Source organism: Pocillopora damicornis, chromosome 10 (genome assembly GCF_964200805.1).
Source record: "Pocillopora damicornis chromosome 10, jaPocDami1.2, whole genome shotgun sequence".
Lineage (NCBI taxonomy): Eukaryota > Metazoa > Cnidaria > Anthozoa > Scleractinia > Pocilloporidae > Pocillopora > Pocillopora damicornis.
The window spans coordinates 19,618,520-19,639,893 of NC_142679.1; the positions used below are offsets into that span (position 1 = coordinate 19,618,520).

At 39.8% G+C, this 21,374-nt stretch overlaps 1 protein-coding gene and 2 pseudogenes across 2 annotated transcripts in view; all 3 read right to left on the reverse strand.

Moving 5' to 3' along the window:
• LOC113669106 (uncharacterized) overlaps positions 1-21,374 on the reverse strand; it is a 388,759-nt gene that overhangs the window by 176,894 nt on the left and 190,491 nt on the right. The gene's annotated exons all lie outside the window — the stretch shown is intronic.
• LOC149039293 (uncharacterized) lies at positions 2,793-7,802 on the reverse strand (annotated as a pseudogene).
• Positions 18,755-20,863, reverse strand: LOC149039294 (uncharacterized; annotated as a pseudogene). Its single transcript, XR_016180540.1, has one exon. The product of XR_016180540.1 is annotated as an uncharacterized LOC149039294 (transcript).

Consider the following 21,374-nt stretch of genomic DNA (forward strand, 5'->3'; position numbering starts at 1 on the left):
TTACGTAAAAACAGTTTCCGCCCAAGTCCCCGTCAATGTGAAATATTTTTTTTATTCTTTCACGAATCAATTTTTTTGAAAATCCTGTCATAAGGTACAAAGTGAAGTAAATGAACTCAGCCTTAAAGTTGAAGATTTTTTTCGAAGGTGCAGAAACCTTTTTCCCTCATAAAACTCATTCTTTTCTCTTATACAAAATAATTTTTCCACAAGTGATTTGTGCTTTGAAAGAAGAACTGCCTCCTTTTTCGTATAGTTCAAATTAGGACTTTTTTCATGATTTATTTAGGAAAACGTATTTGTAGCAAATATTCATTCTGGTAGCAAATACACTTTTTCAGTTTTCGGGGACGATGTGTTGTTTTTTTAACAGAATACGATGGATTGATGACATTTAGGTACATAGAAGGATAGATCTGACAACTAAAATGCCCTGAACGAACAAAAAATATATATTTATCTTTCTCTGATTTCTTTATTTTTGGTCTCATGTTAAACCTTTCGTCTTCCTCTTTTGTGAATTGAGTTTAAGGTTTGCGTTGTTCCATTGAGTCTTCAGTCGATTTTTATTATTTTTTTAGCCTAGATGTTTTGATGACTAATGCCCTTCAACGTTCTTGAATTCGAAATTCTTAAATATCCGTATGTCTTGAAACTGAGCCTATAAATTACGTGATATGCTCTCTAAGTAAGGGATCATAAACACTTGATGTAACAAGTTAGAATAAAAGCGGTCCTTTTTCCGCAGTGAATGAAAAGGTAAAAAAGTTATTGGAACACGCGAAAGTGGCTGAGGCAGAGAAAGCATACATCGGTTACTGTTTACACAGACAGGATTCTCTTGTAACCGCAAAACTTTCGATTACGTTACGCGTTTCGTTTACATGGCGCCTATCGTGACTCGTGTTGAAAACGTTATCAAACGTGGAGCGTTTTCAAAATGATTCGGTTCCGTTCGTCGTTTAAACGGCAAGACCGCATCGTTTTGCAAACGGTTACGACTTTTGGCACAAATTGGCTGGTTAGCGAATAGTAAACATGGTGAACCACCACAGAGTGCAGTACTTGCTTAAACAATCACATTGGAAAGCACCGGGAAAACGGCTAAATAGGTTTCGTGTAAACACTTCAAAACCGCGCGTCTTTTCGGATTCTGTGTCGTGGTCATGAAACCGTGTTGATTATAAATGCGTCAATATAAACGATGCATCATTCACCCCAAGTTTTGACGCACCGGGTTAGGTTCTTGTTCGATTTCTTGATTAGGGACTGCCTCCTTTTCTGTAGCACCACTTGAGCTTCAAGAACTACGCTCGCAACATAATATTTTTTTTCTTAGATATTTGCACGTGTTCATAGTTATAGTTAGTATAGAAACCTTGAAAAATACACCGAGGCCAGACTGTAAGAATTTGTATGATCAAAATGTTGAGTAATGATGAACAAAACGTATCACAGGTTAACCACCTACTAAAAGTTAACTTTTACTTTTCAGTGATTGAAAATTGTGACGAAAATAAGGTGCGCATTCATTAACAACGTTATAAACAAACGAAGAGACTTTTCGAGACTAACAATAGTGTAAAATTTACCTTCGTTTTGATAACTCCAGAGTGCGTTTCAGTGATCATTAATCGTGTAGACGATCTGTTGCGCATTCACTGAACGACGCTATCAGGTAGCTGTAAAAAGGAATCTTAATTTCACTGAATACAACAGGTCAATAGAAGCCGAAGCTATCTACGGCGCAGGTCTATTAAACTGCGCAGGACTTTACTCTAGTTCTGGAGATCATAGCTTCTTTTTAATCTATTACTCAAGGTTACACCAGTTATTAATTCTAGGTATAATGGGTCTAATGCATGTTTTGGTGATCGATAATCGTGTGGCAGATATGGTGCGCATTTATTGACGTTTCTTGTCAGGGAGCTAAAAAGGTCTTTAAACTCAATGTTAACGATCGACATAATGGTCAATTGCGGCCGAATTAGCCCACGTTTTAGACCTTTCTTTAGTTGCCAAGAACATAGTTTTGGATCTATTACGCAGTTTTAATAATAGTATCATTACTAAGACCGTCATTTAGCTGCGTTTGGTTCTATTAAGTGTAAAATACCTTTTAATGATAGACATTCGTGTAGAAAACGTGCGCAATCACTAACGAAGCCGTCAGGTAACAATTAAAAATACCTCTTTAACTCACTGTTAATGATTTCTCAATTAACGCCGAAGTAGCCCACAATAAAGGCTATTTTACTGTACACGCCTTTACTCTTGTCACGGTTTTTGATCTATGACACGGGACATTACACTCGTTACTTAGTCTCATTCTGCATGACGCTTTTAGTTAACTAGAGGAAGGACTTCAACTGTTATACCGTGCCCAAAGTTGGGATCTTTTTTCTGGTTTTTCTACCTAGTACGGATGATTAAGGTACTATTAAAATTAAGCTGATTTGACCAGACTTATTCATTTATAGAAAAGGTTGGGGTTATTCATCGTGATGAATAACAATAAAAGCTAAGATTTTCGTTTGTCTCACGATGTAGCCACGTGAGATTTAGATCGCGACGTTTCGCCTGCATACTGCTAGTCTTCTTCAGGCGATGAGGTCGATTGGTCATGCGTGATCTTATAAAGCATGATGCTCTGCTGTGATCAGTTGTTTTTTCTTCAAAGAACAGGAATTAAATTGAACACTAAAGACAACACAGGATGTTATGTGCGGTCGCCTATCCAGGAAGTAACCCCAGCCAATTTCTGTGAGAAGCAAAAACACGCGGCTAATTTACATACCTGACTACAACGACAATCAAGCGAATTTAAAGAGTGGTCTGCCACAGGTATCCCACGTAGAAAGCAGGAAAACTAGGTGAAAGCGAGCGAATTAGAATTCGATGAACTGCGAGATGAGTCTCGAAGGACGAAGATGATTATTATTATAAATAGTCACGATAACCAGAAATCCCAATTTTTAACTCACCAATATATTTTCCAGCTTGAGATCTCTGTGAACGATACCTTGTCTGTGAATGTATTCCAAAGCACCAGTGATGTCTTTTGCCCATCCGATCACATTTCTCGCAGCTGTAGCAGTTGATGACTTTCCAGGTTTATTGCTTTCATGCCGAAAAATGTGCCTCATCAAGTTTTCCTTGCAGAGCTCCATCACCAGGATTGCTTTCAGCCGCTCCCCTTCCTTTTGTAGTGCTGTACCATAGAACTTTACAATAAAGGGATGATTCAGTTTCCTACATAAAGAAAACGTAGCGTAAACAACCTTCACTCATAAAACAGAATGCATATATATTTTCTATACTGTTATCCAAACATTTTCTGATATTGAGCTGATGACGTAAATTGGCCACAGTAAAGAGTTTCAAAGCTGACGTTTGGAGCGTGTTAGCCCTTAGTCAATCGCTCTGACGAAGGGCTAACACGCTCGAAACATCAGCTTTGAAACTCTTCACGGTGGCCAATTTCAGTTATCAACTCAGTTGATAAAACTAAATTACCTTGTTATACTCTCCCACCGACACAGCACCATAGTTTTTCTAGAAACTTACCCCCTTTATTCATTTTCTGATACTGACTGGAAAATTTGGATTATCAGTCGAGAACTTCTTTTGTTGGCAATCATTTCACCTATTCTCACGATCTTAATGCTTGATTCAGCGGCGATGATGTAAGGAGCAATTTGATGCTTGTCCAACTTGAGAGTTCTAACGGTAATGAGTTTTTAGGAAAATGAATAGTGATATGTCTCCCTTTAAAAATACACCTTGGTTCTGGGTGTTCTGAAAGCGTCAGGAAAATACCATATAATAAAAATAAATCCTCTTATTACGATGAGCTCCTCGAACAAAAAAGAATTTTAAGCTTTAAAAATATCTCATTAGAATCCGGCCAGAGTATATTTAGTACTTCCTCAAGGTTTTAACAGATGGGCTTTCTTTCATAAACAATATAACTTATCAAGATTATAAAATAACAAAGCCAACCTGAGTATCTCTACTTCGGAAAGGAAGCCACTAGCAGTAACTTCGTTGAACTCCTCGTTCCACTTTCACAGCAACATCTACGGGTTTATCCTTTCCTCGTATCTTCAATTTTCCTCGATAAACAGCAGCGAACGCTCCTCTTCCAAGAAGTGCATCGTCTTGCCACTCCAAATCGTCGCAAATGATGTCCATTGTGCCAACCTCTTTGATGCCAAACAGGGCCATCTCACCCCTAATTTGTACACTCTTCGTGTAACGGTTCGCAGAAATCCTCTACTTCTCTCTTAGAACGGTTCCAATCTCTCAATTGTTGACATAACATTTTGTCCTCTTCTATGAGCTGAGGGATCCGATCTAAGACCTGCTTCAGAAAAACCTAACCTAGTTTAAGCTGTTCCGTCGCGAACGACTTTAGATGCTGTATTGAACTGCTTCATTCAGATATTCTCGGGAAGCTTTCGCCATAAAGGCACACTTGTCTTTGTTATATTGTCTCGTTTTATACCAGTTTTCCAACTTCCCTTCAACCCAAATGACGACTTTTTCGGCGACTCTGAGGTCATCCAATGCCAGCGGTTCACTTGCTGAGCTGGCAGCATCTCCGGCTAGGACAGTGTCCTCCAACGTTCGAAGTTGACCTTCGACATAGCTGAACCTCCCCTGAAAGTAATGAATCAAAGAGGCGCGAGCATCGGAAAATACGTGGTTCTTTTCTTCCCATTCCTCTATCTTTTCTTGAAGTCGCTTCATCAACGCCTTTTGGATGTAGTTCCAAGTCAGATCCCAGCTTTCTTCAGTATTTGGAACGTCATCTAATGTCCACGAAGAAAACTGCTGCATAACATCTGGAGACTTAAGGCCTGGACAGTGAGCTCACGGCGTGGTCTGTCTTGTTTTCGAGGTATGACTGCAGTTCTTTGCTTATTGCACCTTGCTGCCTCTCAATACTTTGGAGGCGGTCGGTGATAAACATCACTCTATCTATCACATTTTTACGATCTTCGGACGAATTACGAAGGGTTAACTTTGTACTGTTTAAAATACAGTTCTAGTTTCTCGCTTATTCCAGCCTCTTAATATTCAAGCATTCCTCATCATTTTTGTGTTCTTTTGTGTAACATAACTTGAAAAATAAACACAGTGAAAGGAAACCACAAAGGATTAAACTTGAAGCTAAAGCAAAGTTTAATTTGAGCCACAGCTGATCCAAATACTGAGCACTTTATATTGTAACCCATTTAGCAGTAAAGTTCATCTATATGTCTGCCAGCTTGTCACAAATCTTACCCCTCTCCTCCAAAAGTCTCTATAAACAAATTTTTCTTTGTGGTCCCTAATTGACGATAAGTATATTACAGCTCATCAATTTCCCTCTCTCGAGACAAGATAACTCTAAATTTAACAAAGTAATGGATGACTCAAACTATAACTCAGCTGGCAAACTAGCAAACTATAGCTCAGCTGGCTGCTACTCACAGCCTTAATTTCTTGATATCAGTATACAATAATCAATATGTTATAAATAAGAACCCTAATGCTTAATTTTGCAGTGATCACCTTCCTCCTTTTCATTTGCAGACCGGACTGGAACCTTCATAGGTGTGTTTGCTTGTTTTGAGTGGGTATGGAAGAAAAGGAATCATGCTGCATATCTGATTTATTAAGCCGGATTTTTTCTGTTTATACATGAGTAGAACAACCTTTTCCTCTAAAAAAAATAAAATTTCTCGCATTTTTATCTGTGCTTTGCAGTCAAACTTCCTTGTGTCTTGAACAAGAAATCTTCTTTCTTGAAAACAAAATCTTTGTTTCCAGCTTTCTGTAATAGGTAAACATAACAGCGCAAGATGAGTGATAGTGTATTTCTCAAGTTATTTTTTGGAATGTGACGAAACGGAAGTGTCATAGCATGATAAGGAGCCAACATATGATTGCTTGATAGAAAGCAAAAAACGCAGAATTGCGTATATTTTCTCTTTTGTCAGCAGCATACATTAGTGAAAAGTTCTTATAATTGTTAACTTCTAAACCATTTAGCCGAGATTGAACTGTTATCACGTTTGTCATAAAAGCATTCTGAAATCAATGTCATATGACCCATTCATGTGCGTATTTGACCTTTCGGGTTAGCAAGCCATAGGTGACAGTAGTAACACAAAGGTCGTAGATAAAAAGAAAATATTATGTAGAGTACTTCTTCTGCATCTTTTCGTTTCCTTTTCTCTTCAGCTGTTCTATCTATGCCATGCTGGCAATTGAACACTTTCCTTCCCAATATTAGGAAAGGCACACCAGTAAAAAGCAAATTTTTGTTCTTAAATATCTCGTGCATCTTCCCAGAGTATTTTGTAACTTCTGTCCGAGGAAGGAGGTGTAAGCATTAAGTTAACCCGAATGATTCCACAATTGTGGTATCATCCAAGCCGGTATCCAGTTACCTCGCCACCAAGCAGACTCGCCACCAGCGAACTCGCCACCAAGGAACGATCTCGCCACCAACGTACTCGCCACCAAGCAAAGTCTTCTCGCCACCAACCACCAATAAAGAGATTAGTCGAGGAGAGTAGGATGTTCGGCTGATAAGTTTGTTCGCTTGTCTGTACCAAACGTATGTTGTCGATAGCACTTTCAAAACTGAAGGTGTTGTGCAACAACATTTCGTTCGTATCTCGTAGTGTAAAGGAAAACTATTTCATCCAAACACAAGTCGAAATGTTGGAAATGTAATGATTAGGTCGCTAAAAATGGCTCTTTTAGGAGCCGCCACATCTGCAAAAGTCATGATCAACATATGAGCTGCTCTTCTAGATTTAATATTCAATAAAGTTTGTTGTTATTTTGCCGCGGGGAAACTGGGTAATATAATTCGACCGAATATTGAATAAGTTCCCTTGACAACATCACAGACGTCGAAATTTGCTTACTGATAAGTAAACAAACTCGTGAGTCGATTCGTTCGAACTTATAACATCACAGACGTCGAAATTTTCATACAAATAAGCAAACAAACTCAGGAATCGATTGGTTCGAACTGTTAACTCTCCTTGGGAAACAACTGTAGTTGCCTTAGGAAAGCTTCAGTCCATCGATGCTTACAATTTCTCGCACCGACTTGACAATTTCTCGCATCTAGTTTTAATACAACTGCTATCGAGTTTCATTTCATCACTTATTTCTTCCCATGAAGTTTCATTTTCTCTCAAGTAAGTTTTTATTCCTCGCATCGAGTTTTGCAATTTCTCCTCGCTTACGTGCAAAAGACAAACACGATACGTTTCGATGTCAATGAGTTAGGAACGGAACACATCTAACACGTCGCTGAAGGTCATAATTTAAATACAGACAAGCGCACAAACGTATCGGCCGATTTGAATTGTGCTCGTTCGAACATCCTACTCTCCTCCTCCTCTTTATTGGTGGTTGGTGGCGAGAAGACTTCACTTGGTGGCGAGTACGTTGGTGGCGAGATCGTTCCTTGGTGGCAAGTTCGCTGGTGGCGAGTCTCCCTGGTTGCGAGGTAACCGGTAACCTCCAAGCCATATATATATATATGTATATATATATATATATATATATATATATATATATATATATATATATATATATATATATATGTATATATATATATATATATATATATATATATATATATATATATATATACATATATATACATATATATGCATGCATTATGCGCGCCCACTAGTTTATCTAGTTTGAGCACTCTGGCATGGCTTAGGTGATCCCACATGTGTGAGATCACTTGGGGTAGCTATATTGACTTACCTCCATCCTAGCATCAGCACTGCACTGATGAGGCCCAGAAGGCCGAAACAGTACTGTCTGCAGTTAGATATAGCTCTTTGGCATACAAAGCTTTGCTTTCATGTCCAAATTGAGCACTCTACTAGGATGAGTCATTGCTGTTAGCATTATGCGCGCCCACTAGTTTATCTAGTTTGAGCACTCTGGCATGGCTTAGGTGATCCCACATGTGTGAGATCACTTGGGGTAGCTATATTGACTTACCTCCATCCTAGCATCAGCACTGCACTGATGAGGCCCAGAAGGCCGAAACAGTACTGTCTGCAGTTAGTTATATATATATATATATATATTGGCATACAAAGCTTTGCTTTCATGTCCAAATTGAGCACTCTACTAGGATGAGTCATTGCTGCTAGCATTATGCATGCTCACTAGTTTTTCTAGTTTGAGCACTCTGGCATGGCTAAGATGATCCCACATATGTGAGATCACTTGGGGTGGCTATATGGTCTTACCTCCATCCTAGCATCAGCACTGCACTGATGAGGCCCAGAAGGCCGAAACAGTACTGAAAGCTTCTCGGCCTCTTGGGTAAGGTTAAAAGGCTTATGAAAAGTTTATTTTCCTTGCTTTTGCAGCAATTGGTCAACATGGACAGCCAGGAAAGTGAAAATATCAGCCAGTTTACTACAGATAACTCGACAGCGAATCCAGAAGACGTCGTAGACGCAAGCGTGGTAGAAGGTTCACAGTCCTGGGGCGCAGACGTGGAAATCGAAATCCCTGAGGTACTAAAAAATCTGGAAAATAAGGGTGTGAAATTTCAGGCCGTGCCTTTTTTGAATGCTCTTAGTTAAAGTAGAATCACGAAGGATCGCTCTATTTATTTTAGCGTTGATACAACCGTCACATCGCAAATAATTCTCGAAGCTTTTGACGCGGCAGAAATCGATATTGACGCTATCACCGGAATCCAGAGAAAGGCGTCCAATAGATCTTGGATCGTGACTTTTAAGAGCCGTGCAGCTAAAGAAGCCGCTCTTGAAACACCTTTTGTCGTGATTGCCGGTCTCAAAGTGTTCCTGGGCGACTGCGAAAATCGTTTGGTCCTCGTCAAGATCCATGAAGCCCCCGCTGAACTACCCGACACTGCCGTGATTGGCCGACTCAGCCACTACGGTCGTGTCCTTTCATTTCGGCGCGACAAAATTGCACAACATATCGAGAATGGAGTAAGAACGGCTCGAATGGCGCTACATCGAACTATCCCTGCCAACATCAACATAGCTGGTGAACCTATCAAAATATGGTACCCAAATCAGCCAAAAGCTTGCCGGAATTGTGGAGCTACTGACCACATGGCCAAAGACTGCTCTGCAGTCCGTTGTTTTAATTGTGAATGCCCTGGGCATCGAGCTCAAGAATGTAAAGACTCGCCAAGATGTTCCGTTTGTTTAGCGGACAACCATTCCATGCCTCAATGCCCCTTCCTGCTCTTCAGCGCGAACGTCGATAGTGAGCCAACGCCACCTAAAACTGAAAAGGAAAAGAAACAAGAGCGAGCCCAGCGCGCCAAGGAAAGAGAAGAAAGGCAGGAAAAACTACAACAACAGAGAGAACAACAGCGACAACAAGAAGAACAACAGAAATTACTAGAAAAGCAGGAACAGCAAGAACAACAGAAACAACAAGATCAAGAGAAACAACGAGAACAACAACGCGACGAAGGTAGAAGAGAACGACCAAGAGAACGAAGAGACGAGCGAGGGAGGGACGATCGAGAAGAACGAAGAGATGACCGGAGAGACGACAGAAGAGAGAGAGATAGAAGCGATCGAGATTATTATCGCGGCCGCGATGACCGCGATAGATCTTCCCGCCGTGACTACTCTGGCTCCGAAACTGATGATGATGGATGGGAGAGAGCTAAACCTAGGAGAAGGCGGTACAGATATTAATTTTTTATTTATATTCAATGAGTAAGCTTAAAATAATTTCTCTAAATGTGCGAGGACTCGGGTCCTCCAGTAAAAGTCGAAAAATTATTCAAGAATTAAATTATTCAAACTGTGACATAATCCTTTTACAAGAAACACATGTCTCATGCAAAAAACAAGCGGAGGAATTCGAAATACTCTGGCGCGGCAAATGTCTGTGGTCCTTCGGGACTGGCAGGTCTGCCGGTGTTGCCATCCTCTTTTCTCTAAACTTTCCAGGCAAAATTATCCGTTTTTTGACCGATTCCGAAGGAAGAATATTGAGCTTACTCATTGACTACTATAATTCTAAACTAAATTTAGTAAACATTTACTCTCCCAATACTATTTCGGATCGTAAAAGTTTTTTCTCTTGTCTGCACAATTACTTTCTCCCCCAAGGGGACCTAGTGATCGGGGGAGACTTTAATTGTGTGGACAATGTCCTAGATAAATTAAATTAAAGGAATGTGATCTTCGCAGTAAATTTTCCAATTTAAGCAACTGGAAAGAAGAAGCCTGAAAAGAAATCAGGGCTTCAACGGGATTCGAACCCGTGACCTCCGCGATACCGGTGCGATACTCTACCAACTGAGCTATGAAGCCACACATTGGGAGCGAGGTCAATTTATTGAGTTCATATCTTCCCGTGCAGTGAAATGATGTGAAGTTTTATATGAAATAATTCATATTTGTACTGCGGTTGTAGATGAAAGTGAAATGTGATCTTCGCAGTAAATTTTCCAATTTAAGCAACTGGAAAGAAGAAGCCTGAAAAGAAATCAGGGCTTCAACGGGATTCGAACCCGTGACCTCCGCGATACCGGTGCGATACTCTACCAACTGAGCTATGAAGCCACACATTGGGAGCGAGGTCAATTTATTGAGTTCATATCTTCCCGTGCAGTGAAATGAAATTATTTCATATAAAACTTCACATCATTTCACTGCACGGGAAGATATGAACTCAATAAATTGACCTCGCTCCCAATGTGTGGCTTCATAGCTCAGTTGGTAGAGTATCGCACCGGTATCGCGGAGGTCACGGGTTCGAATCCCGTTGAAGCCCTGATTTCTTTTCAGGCTTCTTCTTTCCAGTTGCTTAAATTGGAAAATTTACTGCGAAGATCACATTTCACTTTCATCTACAACCGCAGTACAAATATGAATTATTTCATATAAAACTTCACATCATTTCACTGCACGGGAAGATGTGAACTCAATAAATTGACCTCGCTCCCAATGTGTGGCTTCATAGCTCAGTTGGTAGAGTATCGCACCGGTATCGCGGAGGTCACGGGTTCGAATCCCGTTGAAGCCCTGATTTCTTTTCAGGCTTCTTCTTTCCAGTTGCTTAAATTGGAAAATTTACTGCGAAGATCACATTTCACTTTCATCTACAACCGCAGTACAAATATGAGTTATTTCATATAAAACTTCACATAAATTAAATTGTTCCGCCATCCTATTGTCTGATCAAAAACTTCTCCGATCCCTTTGTGCTGACTTCTCACTTACAGACATTTGGCGCAAAAACAACCCGCGCAAAGTAACTTTCACCTGGTCTAATAAAGACCATACCCAGGCATCTAGAATTGACCGCTTTCTCGTCGCTAAAGGCTTAACCCTAGTAACGAAATGTAATATTCTTCCATGCGTATACGACCTATCCGATCATGACTTTGTAAAAATTGAACTAACGACTAACCCTTCTAATCACGGTCCTGGAATTTGGAAGTTCAACAGCTCTTTACTCTCAGATGTAGAATTTAAAAACATTATGTCAAAATCGATCAACAACTTTAAGCTTAAAATCCCCGAATTCGCCTCCCTTCGCGAATGGTGGGATGCTCTAAAAATTGAAATCCGCAAAACAAGTATTTCATACTGTATCCGTAAACAGAGAACAGCAAATGCCAAAAGAATCCTAATTACTAAGCAATTAACCCATGCTAAAAACGCTTTACATTCTAATCGCTTAAATAACCCAGGTGTAATTAGCGATTTGGAAAGCCAATTGTCCTCTCTGATCTCGAAAGAAGCCGAAGGAGCTAAAGTCCGCTCCCGAGCACAATGGTTCGAAGAAGGTGAGAAACCAACACGCTATTTCTTCCGTCTGGAGAAAAAACGAGCTGACATGAATAGTTTTGAATCTTTTTTTGACGAGAACGGTGTTCTCAGAAATTCTCAAAATGATCTTGAAAGAATTTTAACCAATTTCTACAAGAATTTATTCACCCAAGATCCTCTTGATATGCGAATTCAAACTGAAATAATTGACGGCCTCGAATTTTCACTGACTGATTATGAGCGCAATCTATGTGAAGGCCCTTTTTCTAATAAAGAATTACTTACTGCATTGGAAGGCCTTCAGACCGGCAAGTCACCCGGCTCTGATGGTCTCCCAACAGAATTTTACTCGTGTTTTTGGAACGATTTGAGCGAATCTCTCCTTTCTGTTTTGAACGAGGCCTTTCTTGCTGGCTCCCTCGCGGATAGCCAGTACGAGGGCCTCCTACGACTCATCCACAAAAAAGATGATCGACGCCTCGCAAAAAATTGGCGCCCAATTTCCTTGTTAAACACTGACTACAAGTTAGCATCTAAAATCATCACTGAACGATTGAAAAAAGTCATGAACTCCATCGTGCATTCAGACCAAACGTGCGGCGTGGTCGGCCGCACTATCTTCTCAAATTTGGCCTTACTTCGTGATGCCCTCGACATGATTGACAAAACTAATGAACCGGGTATTCTCATTTCCTTAGATCAAGAAAAAGCTTTTGACCGAGTTGACCACGAATTCATGATGAGAGTATTGCGTAAATTTGGTTTCGGCCCCTCCTTTTGTGGGTGGGTCGAACTATTTTATTCTAAAGCCTTCTCTAGAATCATTGTTAATGGCTCCCTGTCCCCCCCTGTCCACTTAAGAAGAGGGGTGAGACAAGGATGCCCATTATCTCCTCTCCTTTATGTGCTAGTTTCAGAAGTATTATCAACGCAAATCCGTAATTGTAAAGATATTGAAGGTTTCCTGCTCCCCGGAGCAGGGGGCCTTCAATATAAAATATCCCAGTACGCTGACGATGCTACTTGCATCTTAAAATCCGAAAGATCTCTTTCTTCACTTCTCCGAGTCGTATCAAAATTTGAACAAGGATCTGGCGCTAACCTGAACACGTCCAAATCTGAAGCAATGTGGTTAGGAAAATGGCGAACTAGAATTGAATCTCCCTATGGCCTCAAATGGGTCACTAAAATGAGAGTGCTTGGTGTTTATTTCTCAAACGGCCTCGTCAATGTTGACGACGACAATTGGCGGGCCAAATTAGACAAACTAAGTTCGGTTCTAAATCTTTGGAAACAAAGAGACCTGTCTTTTATCGGTAGGACCTTAATTGTAAATACTTTAGGCGCAAGCCGTTTATGGCACGTTGCTAAAGTCATCCCCCCACCCCGTTGGGTGCACGATAGCTTTAAGTCGATCATTTGGCCTTTTATCTGGAGAGGAAAAATGGAAAATGTTAGTCGCGATCGCTGTTGTGCGCCCCCATCATCCGGGGGCCTCAACGTCGTTAATTTTAAAGCTAAGTGCGCTAGCCTGCGCCTGTCTGTTTTTTCCAGTTTAAGAGATGACTTTGGCACATCCAAATGGCATTACCTAGCTCGATATTTTTTAGGACATAAGCTAACTATTCTAGATCCCCGTTTTTCTTTTCCCACCAATTCTGCTCCCTCTTCCTTCCTTCCTTCCAATTACTACCGCCTTTGTCTAGATAATTTCCGTACCTTGCATCAGAAAACTGGTGCCTTACCTGATTTACTCACCGGTAAGAATTTATATCTTTTGTTGCTTGACCCCGTCTGCGTTGCACCCCGGTGCTCCGGTTTTTGGGCGTCTGCTATGGACCGCCCCATCAATCGTTGGGCCTGGGTGTGGCGCAAGTCTCGCCTAAAGCTAATTGAAAACAAGAAGAACGATCTAATTTGGCTATTGATCCATAGAATGATCCGCGTAAGATATCTCCTTAAGTCTTGGGGATACATCAATAATGACAAATGCGCGATCTGCGGAAAAACGGAAACTATTGAACACTGCTTCTTGGGATGTCCCAGAGTTGTGAAAGTCTGGGACCACTTCTCCCCCCTTTTCCGTGCTCTACTCGACTCCCCCTTCTCTATCTCCCCTACATCTATCTACTACCCTTTTTCCCTAGACAAATCTACCACCGCTATATCCTTATCTAACTTTCTCAAGGCAACCATCATATATTGGTGTTGGCTTGCCAGAAATAAAGCTACCTTCGAAGGTTCTCTTTTGAGCTCCAACGCGATTATAGACTTAATTAAGAAAGATGTCCAACTCAGAATTCTTAGTAACGACACTGATACCTTAAGGAATTTTTGGTCTTTTAAAAACGTACTTTGTTCGGTCGACGCTGGTAAGCCCACCTTCTTCCCCTCTCTTGCTCCCCCCTGAACCTTTGTATATAATGAAACTTGTTTAATCTCGCCCATGAGGGGTGCTTACTCCGGGCTACAGGCCCGCGCGCTGTTTGCGCCCCACATGGTCTGAAATATCTCTTTGAAAACTTTTAAATAGAACTTTGTTACCTCTTACAGGTGGGCGCTTACTCCGGGCTGTTATAGCCCGTGCGCTGTTCGTACCGCCTGTAAGAGAAAATATCATTAGTTAATTGAGACCTGTAATTACCTAAATAACTCATAATTTAATTCGAATACTTTAATCAATTAGAATTGTAAATAGATATCATTGACGAAATAAAACTGCCTGGTCTCCAGGCTTTTATATATAAAAAAAAAAAGTACTGTCTGCAGTTAGATATAGCTCTTTGGCATACAAAGCTTTGCTTTCATGTCCAAATTGAGCACTCTACTAGGATGAGTCATTGCTGCTAGCATTATGCATGCTCACTAGTTTTTCTAGTTTGAGCACTCTGGCATGGCTAAGATGATCCCACATATGCGAGATCACTTGGGGTGGCTATATGGTCTTACCTCCATCCTAGCATCAGCACTGCACTGATGAGGCCCAGAAGGCCGAAACAGTACTGTCTGCAGTTAGTTATATATATATATATATGTATATGTATATACATATATATGTATATATATACATACCAGTGTTTCCGAAACCTTTGTCAGCTTTAAAGTAAGAGAAATTCGCCTGTCTCAAACTCCGCAATAAGTTAATACGCCTCATCAACAGAATTAACGTATCCTAAAATATCCGCATGTCTACCATCAAGCAAACGTTCGCGCTTTAAAATTCCCGCCATGCTGTTTCTGTTTCCTCCTCAAGAATCATGGGATTTACAGCTTCGGATGTTCGGTTAATCACTTGCGAATTTCCGAGAATATTGGGTTATGTTTTGCAAGTCATTAAATATTCCATCTCAGTCCCTCTCGACCGAGGTGGTTTTGGTGAATGGAATCTAATGCTGACCTTGTTTGTAATGGTCCGGAAGTAGAGATCGGAAAATCGGGGTTTCGTTCAATCCACGAGCTAGAAAAGGTTTGACAGTGGATTTTATCAGACCAATACCTCCTGAGTAAGGTTCGCTACGTCGTAAAGTCGAAAAGTGGTATGCGATCCGAGAGAAAGGAGGGGTTTTTGTTACGTCATCCCTTCGTCGGCGTGAAAAGAGGTTGTAGAGTGCATGACATTTGTTTGCTCATTTTTTTTTTACACCCTTATCAACATTGGCGGTCCAAATACCCAGTTAGTTCAAAATACTTCCTTCGTAGTTTAATTTTACCATATAACAACTTTTGAAATGACTCTTCTTTCCAAATTTTACTGAGATGAAAGATCTTAAAATTACCCAATTAACGATCGTTAAAAAACATAATCGGTTATTTCCGTCAAACTGTAAGAAGATCCCATAAATAGAGATCCTCATTGGTGACAGCGAAAAAAAAAAAAAGGCATTCCTGCCTTTTCATCTAACCCGGCTAAACATAATTCAGTTCAGCTAATTCAGTTAAAAAGGAGACATTTTGGAACTCTGCTAAACGCAGCCCCTCCCTCTGCGCGTTTCCTGATGAGTGGCAGGGTATTCTGCAGCTTAGTCGATAGAGGTAACTGATATATGTGTTATTGGTCAAGCTTGTGCGGTCGAGATGGCTGGATATTAGCCGATTTCTTTTTTGCGTTTTAATGGAAAAACAAACAAAAGAACGAGGCCAATATTTAGACATCTTGACCGAGCAGGCTTGGTCAAAAAAGGATATCTTATATAAAAAACATATTACGTTTTAGTAAGAATCAAGAATGACTTCTTTACTTCGAGAGTCACGGGAAAGGAACCAAATCTTTTTGTAGCACATGAAACCCACGAGAGTAGTTTATGTTTTCTTTGTTTTGACTGTCTTCTGTCGCTTTTTGCGACTCCATTACCGAAATTGTCCTAAAATTAAAAAGCCCATCTTGCCTACTGTCTGACTTAGTTGACAAAGCTAACGAGAGAATCAGAACTGATGAAAGGTCAGTAAACTCACTTAATTTAGAATGTGACTACAAAGACAAGCTGTTTCTTTGAGGGACTCTCGTTAATTTGTCCAGGTTACTTTGAAGTCTTTTCTTTATCCACATCAACCTGCTATAAATGTTGAAAATTATGAACATTATTATGAACATTATTCAGCAGAAGGGTAATGAGAATATTCAAACTTATCAGGTAGAAGCTGCTATCTTGATCCAGCACCAAGTTCTCATAACTAATTTACAAGGGAATGTGTAGCAGCTACGGAGGAGAATTAACAGATCAGATCAGATCTTGGGAGTTAAAGTGTTAAGGGTGGCAAAGACAAACACAGCTGAAAATGATGACCTTCAACATTGTAGGCTAGCCTTCCTTTATGTTGAGTAAGTCTTTCTGAATATTTTAGTTATTGATGTCCAAACACAAAGGATGTTACCTTAATATTTAACTTGGCCTTTTACAGATCTTATAGTGCACTATAAAACAAACATTTGGAGTGTGTTTGTTTTATTAGCACTACCTTGAATGGCAAATCATGCCAGCCATGGTCAACAATGTAGTCAAATATTATTTGAGACGAAAAAAAATCCTGTTGTGTGATTGATATATTTGTCCATGATACTGCACCATAGGCCAATGTTTCTTTGCGCAGGATGCTTGATTCCAGTATCACAGTTAATCTCCAAATGGAACCAGCTTATTTTCAGGCCCATTAAGTTATTAAAACATTTTCCCTGAGTTGGTAAAAAAAAAAACAACAGTGACAGTTGTTAGGGGGAAAGCCTGACCCACAAGTTTAGGTACGCCTACTTTTTTGCAGTTCTATTGTATACTCCTTACTTATTACTATCCATCACAGAAGATAAAATTGTCCACAAATGCATGAAGAAAGTAATACATTAAATCAGGACAAAAAAAAGCACAACTAGAACTTAATCAAAATCACACATGTGCAACATTTATTTCAAAATTTGGTTATACATTTTAACACATACTAACCCTTTAACTCCCAGACCAAATTTGTAATTCTCCATACTGTCAACCATACAGTTCTTAAAAAGTTAATTCAGAGAATTTATTATTGGATCAACTAATTATCCCCAAATTTATATATTTCTTTATTCTCATCGCTTATCTGGTTGATATGGTATTGATACTGTAAGGAGAAATTCTGTCTTGGTCACTCATAGGAGTTAAAGGGTTAAACTTCACTAAGAGGGGAGAAAGGGGATAAATAGGGGAACGCAACCCCAAAATTCTGTCATATTTTTTACCTAACCTGTTTAATAAATTGTTAGTAAAAATGAAAGTCAGATCTCTGAAACTTCCAGAAGTGTGCAATGTGCTTGTGTCTTTTTTTTTTCTTCTACAGTGATAGGATTTTATCTCAAGTTTTCTTTCTATTTTGGTATTTGAAAAAGTAGCCTTATGGCTAATTACAAACCGAACTACAGTAAAAACTCGTGTATAAGCCGCACCTTTTTGCCGAAATTTTGAGTCAAAAATCGCGGGTGCAGCTTATACACGAGACCATTGCTCTCAGTATTATGCTGATCACTTCGAACGACAACTTGCAGAAATTGACCCTGAATGCTTTGAGAACATTTTTGGTGAAAGCGATGGCGAGGACTTTTATGGTTTTTTGCTTTTCTCGTGAAAATGATACCGAACCGTGTTGTACAAGATTTCGCTTTGAACGAAGATTGATGAGCCGTACTTTCAAACATTGTACAATGTAAATAGTTACAATGTCATATTTTAAAATGTCACTGCAAATACACAACATTAAATTTCCTCAAGTTTATTTGTGAACATTTTGATGCGCGAACAAACGATCACCTTTTTTACAAAAGTGCATTTTTGGTTTTTTCTTTTTTTTCAAAATCATGCTTGAAAGTTGGGGGTGCGGCTTATACACGAGTTTTTACGGTATATACTAATCAGACTACTAATAATACTAACAAAGTAACTTGTTTACTTAATTGTAACATTGATTACCTGGTAAGTGAATGATAATCACAGTCTTACAGTATCACACAGAGCTCAAATAGGTGCTGCTAAAGGCAAAGTGAAGAGTCTTCTTGAAAGATGTTCTGGTAGTAACAGGAGAATAAACTTCATAAGCAAAAGAAAAAATAGCTCAGAAAATTGAAATTTGACTTGAAAATTATGCACATGCACAGTAGCTAGATAATTCTCTATTGTGCAATGACTAATCAACATCCTGAAAATGGCAGGGAAAAAATCTAAGGATTTGAGTAAAAATTGTTTTAATACATTACCAAAGGAATAAACAGGAATGACAGGCCACATTTACTGAACTGGTTTTTTAAATTGTCTCTGCTAAAACCATACTTCTTCAATTTTCTATCATTCCTTTCAATAAATCCATTGCATGAAATGAAACTATGAAAGGGTTTCCCTATGAATTAAGTGAACAAGCTTGTATTGGCTAGATATTTATCTTCAACTTGATACCTGACCAAAAACCCTCTCATGTCATCCCAAGGTTCTGCAAATCCTTCCCAACCCTCCCTCCAAAAAGGAACCCTAATATGCAATATTAACATGTAAGTAAAATGTTTCAAATACATGTGACTGTTCGTTTACATACTAAGAAGGAAACTAAATGTTCTGTCATTAAAGTCATCACAATCAAAACTAACACTTCATATAATCTTTCAAAAATCTTGATAAAAGCTGGGTACACTTTGGAAATTTAATGTCAAAAAGGAAATATGGAAATAAACTACTTCTTAAGAATGAATTCAGCCAAAAAAGATAACTGAACAATTTAGAAAAACAAGAAACCATCAAAACCAGCAGTTCAAAGAGAGGCTTTTGGATGATGCAGGATTACACAAGTGACTTTTTACTTTTCATGACTTGTAACAATATGAAATTAAGACCATGTGAACTGTGAATTTTTTCTTTTAGAGAAACGCGAATCTTAAAGTTGTTTAACAAATTTTTCTACTTTTTGGACCACCCCTTTACCACCCTATTCAAAAAGTGAATACCTTACCATCTGCAACCGCGTCCCTTGGTTGTCAAGGTAATCTTTTTCACATTACGGAACCAACCATCAATTGCGATTTCTGCACAGTACACAAACTCACCATCTTTACTGTATATTTCAACCTGCAGGAGGTTTCTTGCTAGAATACCGGCGGCGACGACTTGTTCACCTGCTCGGTGAAATGTAATGCTTGTGTAATCACAGTCACGTTGTTGCAGTTTGAACTTGTCAAGATAGTCGCCGGATTCACTGAATATGTGAACATAGTAATCACCTAGTACCATAACAAGGCCGTCATTAGCAACAATAATATCCCGCGCTGAACTTATTATTCCTTGTCCAAAACTGCGAACAAACTCTCCATCAGTGTCATATTCCTCCGCTGTATTCGCTCCCCGCAAGGTCACCACTTTCCCTTTATCACTGACTGACAGTCCTCTATACTTGCCTTCTCCCCTCAGACAAGACGCGTGATGCAGGTCAGCGGTTTTAGTAAGTTTACAAACTGAAAAAGATGGCTGACTCTTAGGCTTCACTAGTTTGATCAGCACGAAGATGTTGTCACTCATGTCTGTGGCGACTTCAAAAGCAAATGTTCGATTTGCTTCATCGGTAGAGAGACTCGATTGTTTCACAAACTTTCCGCTGTTGTCAAACACCTTCACGTGTCGCAATTCTATTACAATAAATTCTCCGCTGGAGTTTGTAGCGATAACCCACGGTTCCTTCAGGATGTGTTCCTCTTTACCCTCCTGACCAAATGACCTTGGTGGAACACAGCAATACTCTTTACCATGTTCGAGTAACACGTCTTTTACTATCGCGTCACACAATGGAAAAACTTTATTTTCTTTAACATCAACACTCGGGCAGAAGTCAAGTCTCCCCGATGCGAGTGCGATATCAAAGATCACGCGATTCACATGACAAACATTGAAAATTATTTCCCTTCTTTCCTCTTTACCAAATAAACCCCTCACTTTCTGAATGCCTGTCTTGAGCTCAACGTCAAAGCTATTCTGTACTGCTGACAGACTGTTAAGTTCCTTTACACACACTCCACATGGTGCCAGTGCATCAGCGGGATTGTCTACTGTTTCCAATATCGTTGCCATTACTTGATACTTCATGGCCAGAATGCGGTCATATGTTTTGAGGCCTTCGTTTTTAAAGGCCCTCGTTGCTTCCCTTCGAGCATCTTTGAATCTTTCCTTTGCAGTGGAAAGCTTTCTTGTAGCAGACTCGTCCAAGCCAGTAAGCTCTAACTTTCTGATTCCTTCAACGAGAGAAAATGCTTCATCGGAAGCTGCTTGTGCTGTTGCCTCACCACGCTCGTTTCTAGACTTGACTATGTCAAACACTTCATACAACAACACGATTCCTTCCTCAAAGAAACTGATACTCGCTTCTAAATCTTTTCTCGATAACGCATCCAACTTTGACTTGATGTCGTCTATTTCACGGACGATCAAGGAGTGGAATCTTTGATCTGTTACATCGCCGTCTTTCAGAATCTCTGCGGCCTTATCTCTAGCTTTGTTGACCAGCAAACCGATAGTGGCTTTGAACAAGGCTGTTACTATGGAGGACATTGCGGATAAGCGAAGCACAGGTAGCACCCAGAAACTATTTTTACCGTAATAGCACAGAAGACAACCCTACGGGTTTGAGGCCGCGTGACGTCATTTATTTGATACGCTTGTTGAACTCTTACTTTGTTTGTAATAGTCAGGTAGCAGAGACCGGAAAATCGGGGTTTCGTTCAACCCACGAGCTAGAAAAGGTTTGACAGTGGATTTTATCAGAACAATACCTCCTGAGTAAGGCTCGTTACGCCGTAAAGTCGAAAAGTGGCATACGATCCGAGAGAAAGGAGGGGTTTTTGCTACGTCATCCCTTCGTCGGCGTGAAAACGAGGTTGTAGAGTATACGACATTTGTTTCCTCATTTTTTTTTCCTTTTACACCCTTATCAACATTAGCGGTCCAAATACCCAGTTAGCTCAAAATACTTTGCTCGTAGTTTAATTTCACCATATAGCAATGTCACGTGACTTATCACGTGACAAGTAAAATCTTAGAGAAACCCTGAACTGAACTCCGT